This window comes from Balaenoptera physalus (genome assembly GCF_965194825.1).
Source record: "Balaenoptera physalus genome assembly, chromosome: 9".
Classification (NCBI taxonomy): domain Eukaryota; kingdom Metazoa; phylum Chordata; class Mammalia; order Artiodactyla; family Balaenopteridae; genus Balaenoptera; species Balaenoptera physalus.
The window spans coordinates 82,405,681-82,419,863 of NC_138888.1; positions in this window are offsets into that span (position 1 = coordinate 82,405,681).

Consider the following 14,183-nt stretch of genomic DNA (forward strand, 5'->3'; position numbering starts at 1 on the left):
GTGTTTGTATCTCTCTGTTAACCTCAATACGGTAATGTATCCATTCCTCACACCTTTCTAATTGGTGAACCATAAGTTTTTTTATTGATTCTATGATAGTGTTTCTCTGTGGAAATATCTTTGTTTGTATCATTTTTTAGGTAACCCCTATATATGATATGATAGGATATGTGTCTTTCGCTTTCTCACTTACTCCAAGTTGCGTGATTACTTCTAGACTCATCTACGGTGCTGCAAATGGCATTGTTTCATTTTTTCACTAGCTCATATTCCATCTGTACAGGTAGCAGTTCTTCTTTGTCCACCCATCTGTCGGTGGACTTTTTGGTTACTTCCATATCTTGGCTATTGTAATAGTGTGCAATGCAGATTTGCGTGGCTGTGTCCTTCCAATTCTGTCTTCTTCGTTTATAGGTCCAGGAATAGGTCTGCTGGATCACATGGTAGCTCAATGTTTACTTTTTAAAGGCAGCTCTGTTCTGTTCTCCTTAGTGGCTCTTTCCAGGTTACGTCCCACTTAAAGTGGAGGGCATGTATTTCTTCCCAGCACCTTCAGGATTTATTCTTTGTAGTTTTTGCTGATGATTATTCTGAGTGGTGTGAGCTGATACCTCTTTGTGGTTGAATTTGCATGTGTCTCATAATGCGTTGAAATTGAGCTTTAAGACATGATCTTTTTATTTTTCCAGCTGTGATTAGAGCTTATTTCTTCACAGTGTTTTCTTAAAGTATGTGTCACCATTTGTAATATTTTGGCCGTTATCTCCCTCAAGACATTTTGAGGGCAGGTTTCATTTACAGCCCTGCAGTACTTGTTCATATGAAGTGACCATTAGCTCAGGCTTTAAACCTGCTTTTGCAGGTAACGGCCAGAGAGCGGCAGCCTTTCTACGTTTCCCATGCTGGTACTAGGGAAACAGACCTACCGGCCAGTGGTGTTCTTCGGTTATAAATTAGAGTGCAATGTGCCCGGATAAAACCACAAATGTTGATGTCTCCTTGCTTTTGTTTGTTTTTAAATTGAGTTTATATTTATTATTAGAGTAATATTCCATTGTGTACGTGGACCACTTCTTCTTGGTGCATTCCTCGGTTGATGGACATTTTCATTGCTTCCAAGTGCTGGCTATGGTAAATCTTGCTGGCGTACAGGTTTGCCAGCCTGTGACTTTTTGATTCTCATTTTCTCAAGTGATAGGCCAAGCAGTGGTTGTGATTGATTGACTGGTAGCTCAATGTTTCCCTTTTCAAAGCACCTACACTGTGTTTTCATTAGTGGCTCTTTACATGCCCCCCCTTACAACCGAAGGTACGCATTTCTCCACACTCCCTTCACGGTTTATTTTTTGCAGCATTTTTCCTAATGGCCATTCTGACTGCTGTGAGCTGATAGGTTTTTGTAATATGGGTATGCATGTCATTAAAATTTTTTAAATTCGTCATATTCCTACCCCTTTTTCTTTTCTCTTAAAAGAAAAACCCGTGAGTACAATATAGCTCTTGAACTTGTCTTCTTCGAAGCTTGCCCTCTTTTGAATTTTTTGGTCGATTTTTGACCCCAGAAATTTTCTGGAGGGCAGGTATCATTTACAGAACTGCAAGTTGGTGAAAATTTAGTGACCTTTTGCAGTGGGTTCAAAGCTGCTGTTGTGGGAAACGGCCACAAGGAGGTAGCATTTCTCCATTCCCCAATCTGGGTACTAGGGCAGCAGAGCCTTTCTGGAAGTCCTTGTCCTAGGTTGTAAATTAGAATGGAAATTGCCAGGAGAAATCCCCATAAGTTTATGTCTCATTACTTCTTCTTGGTTTTTAAAATTTTTTTAATCTGGGTAAAGTTTAGAATATTGTTTGTCCTAGGTGTACACAATCTGGTTCATTTGTACATTATGTATGTCTATTAATGTACAGATCCTCTTCCCATGTAAAATATTACAGTGTTCCGTCGACCTCCCTTGCTATATGTTCGGTGTTTTTGATACATGTATATAATATGTATTTGTATATGTATGGTAACACTAATGTTCATTTCTCAATTTCCCCCCTCCTTTCCTTTCAGATGAGCATAGTTTGTTTTCTAAGCCTGTGAGTGTCTTTCTCTTTGGAAATATGTTCATCTGTGTCAGTTATTAGATAATGCCATAAGTGATAATATAGGATATAGGTGTTTTGCTTTCCGACCTACTTCATGTTTTGTGATTATCTCCAGGCTCAAGTATGGTGCCTCAAAGAGCAGTGCTTCAATGTTTTCCATGGCTAATATTCCATTGTGTACATGGACCACTTCTTCTTGGTGCATTCCTCTGTCGATGGACATTTTCGTTGCTTCCAAGTGTTGCCTATGGTAAATATTGCTGGAGTGCAGGATTTCCAGCCTGTGATTTTTGATTTTCATTTTCTCAGGTGATAGACCCAGCAGTGGGTATGATTGATTGACTGGTACGGTAGCTCAACGTTTACCTTTTCAAGGCAACTCCATTGTGCTTTCATTAGTGGCTCTTGCCACGTCCCCCTTAGAATCAAGGGTACGCATTTCTCCACAATCACGTCAGCATTTATTGTTGGCAGAATTTTTTTTGATGGCCATTATGACTGGTGTGAGCTGATAGGTTTTTGTAATTTGGGTTTACATGTCTGTAAAAATTCCTACAATTCATCATTTTTCCACGGCTTTTTCTTTTCTGTTAAAAGAAAAAAGCAAAAAAGTGTGAGTATAATATACCTCTTCAAATATTCTTTTTGGAAGGTTGCACTCTAGAATTTTTTGGTCGATTTTCGACCTCAGTATTTTTTGGAGGGCAGGTGTCATTTACAGAACTGCAAGTGGTGAATATTTAGTGACCTTTTGCAGTGGGTTTAAAGCTGCTGTTGTGGGAAACGGCCACAAGGATGCAGCATTTCTCCATTCCCAAATCTGGGTACTAGGGCAGCAGAGCCATTCTAGAAGTCGTTTGTCTAGGTTGTAAATTTGAATGGAATGTGCCAGGAAAACCCCCCATAAGTCTATGTCTCATTACTCCTAGTTCGTTGTTTTAATTTTTTCAATTGGGGTAATGGTTAGAATGTTGCTTGTCCAAGGTGTACACACTCTGGTTCATCTACATATTCTACATACCTATTTATGTAGAGATCCTCTTCCCTTGTAAATTATTACAGTGTTCCGTAATCCTTCCTTGCTATATGGTCGGTCTTTTTGATATATGTATATAATATGTATTTGTATACATATGGTAACGCTAATCTTCATTTATCCATTCCCCCCACCTTTACTTTTAGATAAGCATAGTTCTTTTTTAATAAGTCTGTGATTGACTTTCTGTGTGGAAATATGTTCATTTGTGTCAGTTATTAGATAACGCCTATAAGTGATATCATAGGATATAGGACTTTTGCTTTCCGACTTACCTCATGTTCTGTGATTATCTCCAAGATCATCTATGGGGCCTCAAAGAGCAGTGTTTCATTGTTTTCCATGGCTAGTATTCATTGTGTACATGGACCACTTCTTCTTTATCCTTTCATCTGTAGATGGACATTTTGGTTGCTTCACTGTCTTGTCTATTGTGAATAAGGCTGCAGTGCAGCTTTTGCAGCCCGGGTCTTCTTCATTCTGGTCTTCTCAGGTGAGAGGCCCATTGGTGCGCCTGCTGGATTGACTGGTACCTCAATTTTTCCTTTTAAACGCAGCTCTTTCCTGTTCTCATTATTAGCGTTTAACCCTTTTACATCTCACCAGCAGCTAGAGGGTACACAGTTCTCTAAAACCTCTTCAGCATTTATTGTTTGTAGACTTTTTGCCAATGGTCAGTCGACTGGTGTGAGTTGAAGACTTTTTGTAGATTAGATTGCATGAGTCTAATACTTCCTGAGGCTGAGCTTTTATCCATTTTCCTTTCTTTAAAAAGAGAGTGAGTAAAACTTACCTCTTCATACTGTCTTCTTGAAAATTTTGCCTGTTTTGAATTTTTTTTATCCATTCCCTACCTCAGCACAATTTTGAGGGCAGGTGTCCTTTACAGCCCTGAGTCCTTGTGAATGGTAAGTGACCATTAGCTGTGGGTTAAAAGCTGCTCTTGCGGGAATCGGCCCCATGGCGGCAGCATTTCTCCTTTACCAAATCTGGTTACTAGGTCAACAGAGCCTTACTGGAAGTGGTGTTCTAGGTTGTAAATTAGAATGGCATGTGAGAGGAAAACGCCCTTTAATGTATGTCTCATTACTTCTTGTTGTTATTTTTAACTTACGTTTTATTTTTTATCACAGCAAACTTGATTACAATGTTTTGTTTGTTCTAGGTGTGCAAGATGTGGTTCTTTCACACATATACATATATCTATTCTTCTTCGGAGCCTTTTCCCATGTAGGTTATGACACAATGTTGAGTAGTCTTCTCTTGGTATTGCGTAGGTCTTTGGTGATTACATATTTCACAGGTGTTTGTATCTCTCTGTTAACCTCAATACGGTAATGTATCCATTCCTCACACCTTTCTAATTGGTGAACCATAAGTTTTTTTATTGATTCTATGATAGTGTTTCTCTGTGGAAATATCTTTGTTTGTATCATTTTTTAGGTAACCCCTATATATGATATGATAGGATATGTGTCTTTCGCTTTCTCACTTACTCCAAGTTGCGTGATTACTTCTAGACTCATCTACGGTGCTGCAAATGGCATTGTTTCATTTTTTCACTAGCTCATATTCCATCTGTACAGGTAGCAGTTCTTCTTTGTCCACCCATCTGTCGGTGGACTTTTTGGTTACTTCCATATCTTGGCTATTGTAATAGTGTGCAATGCAGATTTGCGTGGCTGTGTCCTTCCAATTCTGTCTTCTTAGTTTATAGGTCCAGGAATAGGTCTGCTGGATCACATGGTAGCTCAATGTTTACTTTTTAAAGGCACCTCTGTTCTGTTCTCCTTAGTGGCTCTTTCCAGGTTACGTCCCACTTAAAGTGGAGGGCATGTATTTCTTCCCAGCACCTTCAGGATTTATTCTTTGTAGTTTTTGCTGATGATTATTCTGAGTGGTGTGAGCTGATACCTCTTTGTGGTTGAATTTGCATGTGTCTCATAATGCGTTGAAATTGAGCTTTAAGACATGATCTTTTTATTTTTCCAGCTGTGATTAGAGCTTATTTCTTCACAGTGTTTTCTTAAAGTATGTGTCACCATTTGTAATATTTTGGCCGTTATCTCCCTCAAGACATTTTGAGGGCAGGTTTCATTTACAGCCCTGCAGTACTTGTTCATATGAAGTGACCATTAGCTCAGGCTTTAAACCTGCTTTTGCAGGTAACGGCCAGAGAGCGGCAGCCTTTCTACGTTTCCCATGCTGGTACTAGGGAAACAGACCTAACGGCCAGTGGTGTTCTTCGGTTATAAATTAGAGTGCAATGTGCCCGGATAAAACCACAAATGTTGATGTCTCCTTGCTTTTGTTTGTTTTTAAATTGAGTTTATATTTATTATTAGAGTAATATTCCATTGTGTACGTGGACCACTTCTTCTTGGTGCATTCCTCGGTTGATGGACATTTTCATTGCTTCCAAGTGCTGGCTATGGTAAATCTTGCTGGCGTACAGGTTTGCCAGCCTGTGACTTTTTGATTCTCATTTTCTCAAGTGATAGGCCAAGCAGTGGTTGTGATTGATTGACTGGTAGCTCAATGTTTCCCTTTTCAAAGCACCTACACTGTGTTTTCATTAGTGGCTCTTTACATGCCCCCCCTTACAACCGAAGGTACGCATTTCTCCACACTCCCTTCACGGTTTATTTTTTGCAGCATTTTTCCTAATGGCCATTCTGACTGCTGTGAGCTGATAGGTTTTTGTAATATGGGTATGCATGTCATTAAAATTTTTTAAATTCGTCATATTCCTACCCCTTTTTCTTTTCTCTTAAAAGAAAAACCCGTGAGTACAATATAGCTCTTGAACTTGTCTTCTTCGAAGCTTGCCCTCTTTTGAATTTTTTGGTCGATTTTTGACCCCAGAAATTTTCTGGAGGGCAGGTATCATTTACAGAACTGCAAGTTGGTGAAAATTTAGTGACCTTTTGCAGTGGGTTCAAAGCTGCTGTTGTGGGAAACGGCCACAAGGAGGTAGCATTTCTCCATTCCCCAATCTGGGTACTAGGGCAGCAGAGCCTTTCTGGAAGTCCTTGTCCTAGGTTGTAAATTAGAATGGAAATTGCCAGGAGAAATCCCCATAAGTTTATGTCTCATTACTTCTTCTTGGTTTTTAAAATTTTTTTAATCTGGGTAAAGTTTAGAATATTGTTTGTCCTAGGTGTACACAATCTGGTTCATTTGTACATTATGTATGTCTATTAATGTACAGATCCTCTTCCCATGTAAAATATTACAGTGTTCCGTCGACCTCCCTTGCTATATGTTCGGTGTTTTTGATACATGTATATAATATGTATTTGTATATGTATGGTAACACTAATGTTCATTTCTCAATTTCCCCCCTCCTTTCCTTTCAGATGAGCATAGTTTGTTTTCTAAGCCTGTGAGTGTCTTTCTCTTTGGAAATATGTTCATCTGTGTCAGTTATTAGATAATGCCATAAGTGATAATATAGGATATAGGTGTTTTGCTTTCCGACCTACTTCATGTTTTGTGATTATCTCCAGGCTCAAGTATGGTGCCTCAAAGAGCAGTGCTTCAATGTTTTCCATGGCTAATATTCCATTGTGTACATGGACCACTTCTTCTTGGTGCATTCCTCTGTCGATGGACATTTTCGTTGCTTCCAAGTGTTGCCTATGGTAAATATGGCTGGAGTGCAGGATTTCCAGCCTGTGATTTTTGATTTTCATTTTCTCAGGTGATAGACCCAGCAGTGGGTATGATTGATTGACTGGTACGGTAGCTCAACGTTTACCTTTTCAAGGCAACTCCATTGTGCTTTCATTAGTGGCTCTTGCCACGTCCCCCTTAGAATCAAGGGTACGCATTTCTCCACAATCACGTCAGCATTTATTGTTGGCAGAATTTTTTTTGATGGCCATTATGACTGGTGTGAGCTGATAGGTTTTTGTAATTTGGGTTTACATGTCTGTAAAAATTCCTACAATTCATCATTTTTCCACGGCTTTTTCTTTTCTGTTAAAAGAAAAAAGCAAAAAAGTGTGAGTATAATATACCTCTTCAAATATTCTTTTTGGAAGGTTGCACTCTAGAATTTTTTGGTCGATTTTCGACCTCAGTATTTTTTGGAGGTCAGGTGTCATTTACAGAACTGCAATTGGTGAATATTTAGTGACCTTTTGCAGTGGGTTTAAAGCTGCTGTTGTGGGAAACGGCCACAAGGATGCAGCATTTCTCCATTCCCAAATCTGGGTACTAGGGCAGCAGAGCCATTCTAGAAGTCGTTTGTCTAGGTTGTAAATTTGAATGGAATGTGCCAGGAAAACCCCCCATAAGTCTATGTCTCATTACTCCTAGTTCGTTGTTTTAATTTTTTCAATTGGGGTAATGGTTAGAATGTTGCTTGTCCAAGGTGTACACACTCTGGTTCATCTACATATTCTACATACCTATTTATGTAGAGATCCTCTTCCCTTGTAAATTATTACAGTGTTCCGTAATCCTTCCTTGCTATATGGTCGGTCTTTTTGATATATGTATATAATATGTATTTGTATACATATGGTAACGCTAATCTTCATTTATCCATTCCCCCCACCTTTACTTTTAGATAAGCATAGTTCTTTTTTAATAAGTCTGTGATTGACTTTCTGTGTGGAAATATGTTCATTTGTGTCAGTTATTAGATAACGCCTATAAGTGATATCATAGGATATAGGACTTTTGCTTTCCGACTTACCTCATGTTCTGTGATTATCTCCAAGATCATCTATGGGGCCTCAAAGAGCAGTGTTTCATTGTTTTCCATGGCTAGTATTCATTGTGTACATGGACCACTTCTTCTTTATCCTTTCATCTGTAGATGGACATTTTGGTTGCTTCACTGTCTTGTCTATTGTGAATAAGGCTGCAGTGCAGCTTTTGCAGCCCGGGTCTTCTTCATTCTGGTCTTCTCAGGTGAGAGGCCCATTGGTGCGCCTGCTGGATTGACTGGTACCTCAATTTTTCCTTTTAAACGCAGCTCTTTCCTGTTCTCATTATTAGCGTTTAACCCTTTTACATCTCACCAGCAGCTAGAGGGTACACAGTTCTCTAAAACCTCTTCAGCATTTATTGTTTGTAGACTTTTTGCCAATGGTCAGTCGACTGGTGTGAGTTGAAGACTTTTTGTAGATTAGATTGCATGAGTCTAATACTTCCTGAGGCTGAGCTTTTATCCATTTTCCTTTCTTTAAAAAGAGAGTGAGTAAAACTTACCTCTTCATACTGTCTTCTTGAAAATTTTGCCTGTTTTGAATTTTTTTTATCCATTCCCTACCTCAGCACAATTTTGAGGGCAGGTGTCCTTTACAGCCCTGAGTCCTTGTGAATGGTAAGTGACCATTAGCTGTGGGTTAAAAGCTGCTCTTGCGGGAATCGGCCACATGGCGGCAGCATTTCTCCTTTACCAAATCTGGTTACTAGGTCAACAGAGCCTTACTGGAAGTGGTGTTCTAGGTTGTAAATTAGAATGGCATGTGAGAGGAAAACGCCCTTTAATGTATGTCTCATTACTTCTTGTTGTTATTTTTAACTTACGTTTTATTTTTTATCACAGCAAACTTGATTACAATGTTTTGTTTGTTCTAGGTGTGCAAGATGTGGTTCTTTCACACATATACATATATCTATTCTTCTTCGGAGCCTTTTCCCATGTAGGTTATGACACAATGTTGAGTAGTCTTCTCTTGGTATTGCGTAGGTCTTTGGTGATTACATATTTCACAGGTGTTTGTATCTCTCTGTTAACCTCAATACGGTAATGTATCCATTCCTCACACCTTTCTAATTGGTGAACCATAAGTTTTTTTATTGATTCTATGATAGTGTTTCTCTGTGGAAATATCTTTGTTTGTATCATTTTTTAGGTAACCCCTATATATGATATGATAGGATATGTGTCTTTCGCTTTCTCACTTACTCCAAGTTGCGTGATTACTTCTAGACTCATCTACGGTGCTGCAAATGGCATTGTTTCATTTTTTCACTAGCTCATATTCCATCTGTACAGGTAGCAGTTCTTCTTTGTCCACCCATCTGTCGGTGGACTTTTTGGTTACTTCCATATCTTGGCTATTGTAATAGTGTGCAATGCAGATTTGCGTGGCTGTGTCCTTCCAATTCTGTCTTCTTAGTTTATAGGTCCAGGAATAGGTCTGCTGGATCACATGGTAGCTCAATGTTTACTTTTTAAAGGCACCTCTGTTCTGTTCTCCTTAGTGGCTCTTTCCAGGTTACGTCCCACTTAAAGTGGAGGGCATGTATTTCTTCCCAGCACCTTCAGGATTTATTCTTTGTAGTTTTTGCTGATGATTATTCTGAGTGGTGTGAGCTGATACCTCTTTGTGGTTGAATTTGCATGTGTCTCATAATGCGTTGAAATTGAGCTTTAAGACATGATCTTTTTATTTTTCCAGCTGTGATTAGAGCTTATTTCTTCACAGTGTTTTCTTAAAGTATGTGTCACCATTTGTAATATTTTGGCCGTTATCTCCCTCAAGACATTTTGAGGGCAGGTTTCATTTACAGCCCTGCAGTACTTGTTCATATGAAGTGACCATTAGCTCAGGCTTTAAACCTGCTTTTGCAGGTAACGGCCAGAGAGCGGCAGCCTTTCTACGTTTCCCATGCTGGTACTAGGGAAACAGACCTAACGGCCAGTGGTGTTCTTCGGTTATAAATTAGAGTGCAATGTGCCCGGATAAAACCACAAATGTTGATGTCTCCTTGCTTTTGTTTGTTTTTAAATTGAGTTTATATTTATTATTAGAGTAATATTCCATTGTGTACGTGGACCACTTCTTCTTGGTGCATTCCTCGGTTGATGGACATTTTCATTGCTTCCAAGTGCTGGCTATGGTAAATCTTGCTGGCGTACAGGTTTGCCAGCCTGTGACTTTTTGATTCTCATTTTCTCAAGTGATAGGCCAAGCAGTGGTTGTGATTGATTGACTGGTAGCTCAATGTTTCCCTTTTCAAAGCACCTACACTGTGTTTTCATTAGTGGCTCTTTACATGCCCCCCCTTACAACCGAAGGTACGCATTTCTCCACACTCCCTTCACGGTTTATTTTTTGCAGCATTTTTCCTAATGGCCATTCTGACTGCTGTGAGCTGATAGGTTTTTGTAATATGGGTATGCATGTCATTAAAATTTTTTAAATTCGTCATATTCCTACCCCTTTTTCTTTTCTCTTAAAAGAAAAACCCGTGAGTACAATATAGCTCTTGAACTTGTCTTCTTCGAAGCTTGCCCTCTTTTGAATTTTTTGGTCGATTTTTGACCCCAGAAATTTTCTGGAGGGCAGGTATCATTTACAGAACTGCAAGTTGGTGAAAATTTAGTGACCTTTTGCAGTGGGTTCAAAGCTGCTGTTGTGGGAAACGGCCACAAGGAGGTAGCATTTCTCCATTCCCCAATCTGGGTACTAGGGCAGCAGAGCCTTTCTGGAAGTCCTTGTCCTAGGTTGTAAATTAGAATGGAAATTGCCAGGAGAAATCCCCATAAGTTTATGTCTCATTACTTCTTCTTGGTTTTTAAAATTTTTTTAATCTGGGTAAAGTTTAGAATATTGTTTGTCCTAGGTGTACACAATCTGGTTCATTTGTACATTATGTATGTCTATTAATGTACAGATCCTCTTCCCATGTAAAATATTACAGTGTTCCGTCGACCTCCCTTGCTATATGTTCGGTGTTTTTGATACATGTATATAATATGTATTTGTATATGTATGGTAACACTAATGTTCATTTCTCAATTTCCCCCCTCCTTTCCTTTCAGATGAGCATAGTTTGTTTTCTAAGCCTGTGAGTGTCTTTCTCTTTGGAAATATGTTCATCTGTGTCAGTTATTAGATAATGCCATAAGTGATAATATAGGATATAGGTGTTTTGCTTTCCGACCTACTTCATGTTTTGTGATTATCTCCAGGCTCAAGTATGGTGCCTCAAAGAGCAGTGCTTCAATGTTTTCCATGGCTAATATTCCATTGTGTACATGGACCACTTCTTCTTGGTGCATTCCTCTGTCGATGGACATTTTCGTTGCTTCCAAGTGTTGCCTATGGTAAATATGGCTGGAGTGCAGGATTTCCAGCCTGTGATTTTTGATTTTCATTTTCTCAGGTGATAGACCCAGCAGTGGGTATGATTGATTGACTGGTACGGTAGCTCAACGTTTACCTTTTCAAGGCAACTCCATTGTGCTTTCATTAGTGGCTCTTGCCACGTCCCCCTTAGAATCGAGGGTACGCATTTCTCCACAATCACGTCAGCATTTATTGTTGGCAGAATTTTTTTTGATGGCCATTATGACTGGTGTGAGCTGATAGGTTTTTGTAATTTGGGTTTACATGTCTGTAAAAATTCCTACAATTCATCATTTTTCCACGGCTTTTTCTTTTCTGTTAAAAGAAAAAAGCAAAAAAGTGTGAGTATAATATACCTCTTCAAATATTCTTTTTGGAAGGTTGCACTCTAGAATTTTTTGGTCGATTTTCGACCTCAGTATTTTTTGGAGGTCAGGTGTCATTTACAGAACTGCAATTGGTGAATATTTAGTGACCTTTTGCAGTGGGTTTAAAGCTGCTGTTGTGGGAAACGGCCACAAGGATGCAGCATTTCTCCATTCCCAAATCTGGGTACTAGGGCAGCAGAGCCATTCTAGAAGTCGTTTGTCTAGGTTGTAAATTTGAATGGAATGTGCCAGGAAAACCCCCCATAAGTCTATGTCTCATTACTCCTAGTTCGTTGTTTTAATTTTTTCAATTGGGGTAATGGTTAGAATGTTGCTTGTCCAAGGTGTACACACTCTGGTTCATCTACATATTCTACATACCTATTTATGTAGAGATCCTCTTCCCTTGTAAATTATTACAGTGTTCCGTAATCCTTCCTTGCTATATGGTCGGTCTTTTTGATATATGTATATAATATGTATTTGTATACATATGGTAACGCTAATCTTCATTTATCCATTCCCCCCACCTTTACTTTTAGATAAGCATAGTTCTTTTTTAATAAGTCTGTGATTGACTTTCTGTGTGGAAATATGTTCATTTGTGTCAGTTATTAGATAACGCCTATAAGTGATATCATAGGATATAGGACTTTTGCTTTCCGACTTACCTCATGTTCTGTGATTATCTCCAAGATCATCTATGGGGCCTCAAAGAGCAGTGTTTCATTGTTTTCCATGGCTAGTATTCATTGTGTACATGGACCACTTCTTCTTTATCCTTTCATCTGTAGATGGACATTTTGGTTGCTTCACTGTCTTGTCTATTGTGAATAAGGCTGCAGTGCAGCTTTTGCAGCCCGGGTCTTCTTCATTCTGGTCTTCTCAGGTGAGAGGCCCATTGGTGCGCCTGCTGGATTGACTGGTACCTCAATTTTTCCTTTTAAACGCAGCTCTTTCCTGTTCTCATTATTAGCGTTTAACCCTTTTACATCTCACCAGCAGCTAGAGGGTACACAGTTCTCTAAAACCTCTTCAGCATTTATTGTTTGTAGACTTTTTGCCAATGGTCAGTCGACTGGTGTGAGTTGAAGACTTTTTGTAGATTAGATTGCATGAGTCTAATACTTCCTGAGGCTGAGCTTTTATCCATTTTCCTTTCTTTAAAAAGAGAGTGAGTAAAACTTACCTCTTCATACTGTCTTCTTGAAAATTTTGCCTGTTTTGAATTTTTTTTATCCATTCCCTACCTCAGCACAATTTTGAGGGCAGGTGTCCTTTACAGCCCTGAGTCCTTGTGAATGGTAAGTGACCATTAGCTGTGGGTTAAAAGCTGCTCTTGCGGGAATCGGCCACATGGCGGCAGCATTTCTCCTTTACCAAATCTGGTTACTAGGTCAACAGAGCCTTACTGGAAGTGGTGTTCTAGGTTGTAAATTAGAATGGCATGTGAGAGGAAAACGCCCTTTAATGTATGTCTCATTACTTCTTGTTGTTATTTTTAACTTACGTTTTATTTTTTATCACAGCAAACTTGATTACAATGTTTTGTTTGTTCTAGGTGTGCAAGATGTGGTTCTTTCACACATATACATATATCTATTCTTCTTCGGAGCCTTTTCCCATGTAGGTTATGACACAATGTTGAGTAGTCTTCTCTTGGTATTGCGTAGGTCTTTGGTGATTACATATTTCACAGGTGTTTGTATCTCTCTGTTAACCTCAATACGGTAATGTATCCATTCCTCACACCTTTCTAATTGGTGAACCATAAGTTTTTTTATTGATTCTATGATAGTGTTTCTCTGTGGAAATATCTTTGTTTGTATCATTTTTTAGGTAACCCCTATATATGATATGATAGGATATGTGTCTTTCGCTTTCTCACTTACTCCAAGTTGCGTGATTACTTCTAGACTCATCTACGGTGCTGCAAATGGCATTGTTTCATTTTTTCACTAGCTCATATTCCATCTGTACAGGTAGCAGTTCTTCTTTGTCCACCCATCTGTCGGTGGACTTTTTGGTTACTTCCATATCTTGGCTATTGTAATAGTGTGCAATGCAGATTTGCGTGGCTGTGTCCTTCCAATTCTGTCTTCTTAGTTTATAGGTCCAGGAATAGGTCTGCTGGATCACATGGTAGCTCAATGTTTACTTTTTAAAGGCACCTCTGTTCTGTTCTCCTTAGTGGCTCTTTCCAGGTTACGTCCCACTTAAAGTGGAGGGCATGTATTTCTTCCCAGCACCTTCAGGATTTATTCTTTGTAGTTTTTGCTGATGATTATTCTGAGTGGTGTGAGCTGATACCTCTTTGTGGTTGAATTTGCATGTGTCTCATAATGCATTGAAATTGAGCTTTAAGACATGATCTTTTTATTTTTCCAGCTGTGATTAGAGCTTATTTCTTCACAGTGTTTTCTTAAAGTATGTGTCACCATTTGTAATATTTTGGCCGTTATCTCCCTCAAGACATTTTGAGGGCAGGTTTCATTTACAGCCCTGCAGTACTTGTTCATATGAAGTGACCATTAGCTCAGGCTTTAAACCTGCTTTTGCAGGTAACGGCCAGAGAGCGGCAGCCTTTCTACG